The sequence below is a fragment of the Diabrotica undecimpunctata genome, chromosome 3 (assembly GCF_040954645.1).
Source record: "Diabrotica undecimpunctata isolate CICGRU chromosome 3, icDiaUnde3, whole genome shotgun sequence".
Lineage (NCBI taxonomy): Eukaryota > Metazoa > Arthropoda > Insecta > Coleoptera > Chrysomelidae > Diabrotica > Diabrotica undecimpunctata.
This window is the reverse complement of record NC_092805.1, coordinates 75,138,274-75,143,346: the sequence shown is the minus strand read 5'-3', so window position 1 is coordinate 75,143,346 and position 5,073 is coordinate 75,138,274. Positions and strand designations below refer to the sequence as shown.

At 27.6% G+C, this 5,073-nt stretch overlaps 1 long non-coding RNA gene across 1 annotated transcript; it reads right to left on the bottom strand.

The window, feature by feature from the left end:
• Nucleotides 1–2,176: 2,176 nt before the first annotated feature.
• On the bottom strand, nucleotides 2,177–3,471 carry LOC140435648 (uncharacterized). Its single transcript, XR_011950212.1, has 3 exons — nucleotides 3,037–3,471; nucleotides 2,858–2,924; nucleotides 2,177–2,416 (listed from the first exon to the last, which is right to left on the bottom strand). It is a non-coding gene; the product is annotated as an uncharacterized lncRNA (long non-coding RNA).
• Between the last annotated feature and the right edge of the window lie 1,602 nt (nucleotides 3,472–5,073).

Here is a 5,073-nt window from a genome sequence, read left to right as displayed (position 1 = left end):
TAATAAAAAAAACGTAACTTAAAACATATTAAATCTCACTGTTTTTACTGTTAAATTATGAAAATGGCGGCCATGAGCAAGAAGTTAAATTTTATGTACTTTTGACATTGTTGCCAGTTTTAACCTTTAAAAGATCTAAAAATTTCATGAAAATTACCTTAATTAAAACAGGTGGATAAAATCTTAATAACCACGTGCAAAACGAGTTAACCATCGTCTTATTTTATTATTAAAAATGTAAACCAAAAAACCAAATCTAACCTAACACTGGTAAAAAAAAAAAGCAGTAATATAAATAAATAAAATGTTATAATATAATTAAAAATCAAAATTTTTATATTTCATAAGAAAACATGAAATTAAAACTAAACCAACGTAACCAAATCTAACCTAACGCTGGTAAAAAAGCAGTAATAAGAATAAAATTTTGTATAATTAAAAATTAAAATTTTTATATTTCATAAGAAAACATGAAATTAAAACTAAACCAACGTAACCAAATCTAACCTAACGCTGGTAAAAAAGCAGTAATAAGAATAAAATTTTGTATAATTAAAAATTAAAATTTTTATATTTCATAAGAAAACATGAAATTAAAACTAAACCAACGTAACCAAATCTAACCTAACGCTGGTAAAAAAGCAGTAATAAGAATAAAATTTTATCAAAATTTTTATTGTTCATAAGAAAACGTGATAATAAACGTATAGTAACGTAACCAAATCTAAACTGACCCTTGTAAAAAAGCTATACTTTTCAGTTAAAAGTAGGTAATAATTTATTCGTTTTAAGTTTAATACGGGCTTTACACCAACAATAAATTCATGAAGAAATTCATGAAGTCGCTTCAAGGTCAAATTTGACGTGTGTAAAGCCCAATTTGACATCCAATTTTGCCGTGAATAACTTCATGAATAAATTCGTGAAGAAATTGACGAAATAGAACATGTTCTATTTTTCACATTTATTGGACGTGAATTCAATGTCACCAACCTGTGTAGATTTGGCGCGAAGTAGGGATAATAATTATTTTGCTTTTGATTATTGAACCACAGAATACTGTGATTGAACCAAATTGAACTTTGCATTTTTAAGTCGTGTCAAGTAATAGTTATGGAAAAGAGGTAAGTTTAATATTCTATAATAAAAGACAGAAAATAATATTATGTATTTTTTTTTAGGAAAAACATACAATTTCGAGACAGAAAACTCTAGTTTTATTAAAAAATTGTTTACTTTTCCCTTTCTTACACCTTTTTTTCAAATATTATTTATTTAATGCTTTGAGAATATATTATATATAGTACCTAAATATTTGTTAATAAAAGATTATATAATTCTACCTTTTTCTTCACTCCTATCTTTTACTTGGTCTAGTCATTGGGTAAATGTTTTTATCATCTTGAAAGTTTAAAAATTGATTAAACAACGTTTTCCAAGAGATATGGGTGCTATTGATTTCTGAAACAGGAAAGGATGGTTTTCTTTGAAATGCCAAGTATCATAAGATTTCAAAATGAAAAGTATGGAGATAGTAGCTAGGTTTTCATATTCGGCTCATGATTCTCAAAAACAGCAACTTGCAAAAAAGAGTTGTTAATCATTAATTATCCAAATAATATCAAGGATGTATCATGGAATTCTAAAAATTTACAATAAATGCTTTAAATACATCAAAGATTGATTTTAAATTCTGATACTCGCTGGATATATTTTCTTTTTGAACCAGTATTGGATGGAACTGGTATGGATAATTCTGTATTATTGATAGGATTGTTAAATTAACTTTGCATCGAGTCCATTGATCTATTTTTTAGAACCAGATATGGATTATTCTATATTATTGATAAAATTTTAAATTCACATTCAGAAGTCCACTGAAACAATTCACTGAGACATCCTGAAATTTTGTATAATGAATTCCAGATATGTAACAAAATGTGTATGGAAGAAGAAAGTTTCCCATTTTAGTCAATGGAAGTGGCTGTACAGTTGAAATGATTTAATTGAAAAATCAAAGTGGAGACAATTTTGAAGATGAATTGCTAAATAAAGACATTATTGAACTTAAGTTGAAGATGTTTGAGAGCCCTATAAAATATTGTTGTTATGGGAAAACCTCAGAAGGATCATTAATATACATATAATTTTTTTTTACATTTTTTATTAAATTTTTCTTTGCATAATCTAATTTTTAAACGTAATAAATCTATTTCTTTTCAATTCATGTCTTCTGCCAGTTTCATTTCTCTGACATGTTTCTGTTGTGTTCTCTTCTCCGCTTTTTCTACATGAAGACTTTGGCCTGCTACTAATTTTGTTCTTTCCTATTAATTCTTCTTACTCTTATACTTTATTATTCATAGTTTCCTTCCAAAGTTGACTATCTTTCTTTAAAAATGCAGAATTCCATATCCTACGAATAAAATAGGTAAATACGAATTTTATTTTAAGAAAATATTGGTTGTTTGTGTATAACAAATATTAAAACTAGCTTTTATTCCTGTTATTATCATTCTTCATTTACCATTTAAATTATATTATATTTAAAAATGATTGTATTTTTATATATTTAGTTTAGTCCTACCCTACCCTACTATTCAATAAAGCAAATTGTAATATGTTAGACAAATTATTAAAATTGTAAAGAATCAGCTCACAAACTAGTGGTAAAGTATTACTGGTTATTTCCATTTTTTATTTGTTTTTAAGTATTCATTTCTTTACAACTTCTCTTTTTGATTAGAATTGTACACATCTCAATATTCTAACAATAAACATACCCATTTATTTTTATTAGGTATCTCTTGAGAAAATATTATGAATAGTGGTTAAAAGATTATAAAAAGTATTGTACCTTTCTTTCTTCTTTACTTCGACTTGGTGCAGGCAGGTATTGTATTTAAATAAAGGCTTTCATCATTCTTCTAAAAGTCACAATGAATTGATTAACATTTCTGCTAACAGCAGTTAATTTTTAGTATGTAATAAATGCTAGATTTTCTTGTTCTATCATACAAAAAAAAATAAAATTACCGCTTTTTCTGTTTCTTTAGCTATGTTGTCCTTATTAAAGTTATTTGAAATTATCTTCTGTGTCCAAAATCAACAGTTTTCACTAATTACATGTAATTTCCACTAATTTTTACCTTTTGTTCAAGCTCTTACTCTTTACCAAATTCAGCATAATTTTTTGTACAATCTTAATCACTATTTTCTTTTTAAAACGATATTGTTTTCTGATTATATTTCCAAATCCAAAATATCTTTATTCAAACAAACAACAATAAATAACATCCAATAATAAAACCATTGGTACTACTGAAATAATGACACTTAATGTAAAAATTTATTTGAAGTCAAAGAAACTTTTACATCCAAGAAATTCACGAATTTATTGACACAGAAATTGATGAATAAATTCATGAATTTCTTCGTGAATTTATTGTTGGTGTAAAGCCTGTATTAGGTAAATTTTTATTTTTCATTAGAAAACATAATTTTGAATAACTATGGCAACACTGGTTAAAATTACCCTTCTTGATCATAAGAAACAGTTGTCATTATTGTCATTACTTGTTGTTTCATGGTAAATAATGGCGGTGGCTTTTAAAAATCGGGCATATTTTAAATCGGAATTATATAAAAAAGAACGCTTTGCACCGAATAAAAATCATTGCACAATCATTAGTAAGTGAAGGAGAATTCATTGATATAAATTTCATCTCCGTAGACACGGTTCCGGTTTATTAAACTAGTACCAATTGGGTGTATATCTATTCGGAAAGAAAATGAGCTTACAGGCCCTTCCAACTTCAGAATGCTTGTGTAATTACTTTTGCATCGAGGTACACAACAATGTCTTGACATCTGTAACTGAAAAGAACAATATATTTAAGCTTTTGTGGCATTTCAACTATTACGATATTAACCGGAGAATAAACCCACAGTTGTTGCAAAAACTGTGATTTCATTGCCCAAAGAGTTAATATAACAAAAGAATATAATTTTTTGCAAATGTTTTGCAACAAGTTGGGCATTCCATATTTAAAAAAAATGAGTTATATAAAATGGATGGTCTCATGCCAGAGTGAACTATGTGCATTTTATTTGTTTTAACTTTTTCATTTCCATTATGAGGGAAACTTTTGTTCTAAACTTATGCCAAAACGAACTATGTGAATAACAGAAAACATCAGCTGGAAATTAGTAAATTCTATTTAGCAAAAGGGTGGTAGTACTGGTAGTCATATGCCACAGTGAACCATCATCCAGTCCAAGATGGCTTCCCGTGCACATAGTTCACATCGTCATGACATTGTTGATAGAAATTCTAGTGAAGATGAACACGCTGATTTCAGTAATGGGTCTTCAGATGGTTACCATCCAAGTTCTGATTCGGATATTACAGAATCAGGTAAGATAATAATATTTATTGCCATAAAACTTCATTATCAAAGTTTGGTTATGTATTGGAACGTTTCTTTTGCCAAAGTGAACCATGTGCAAATTTATTTCTTGCAGTGTCCACTGGGAGTGCTGTGAAATATGAGCAGTTATACCAACCTAAGAACATAGTATTTACCTATCTATATAAGAATGAAGCAATATATTCCATTAATTTATATTGGAATTGTAAAAAAAAAATTAAAATCACATAGTTCACTTTGGCAAAAGAGAACGTAAATTGTCTGTCTTATGCATAGTGAATGTGTGTTTCAAAGTAGTTTTATGTTATAACATAAAAAAGTAATGTAAAATATTTACTTATATAAAATATTAATAATTTTGTGTTTTTACAGATGAAAAAAATACCAGAGGGCAGGAAGAACCTCAAGACAAGAAGAGAAAATCTGATCCTAAGAAGTGGAAAAAAAATATTCGCAAGCAAAAAAGGGCAGCTGGTAAAGGATATATCAATACTTCAGGTACTGTCATACTCTAAATCTTTTAATGACTATTCCTGCAATTGCAAAATAAACTGCCAAAATAAGCTTACAGCACAGCAAAAAGAAAGTTTTTTTAATTTGTTTTATAACGAGTCACAGTCTTGGGAAACTCAAACAAGCATAA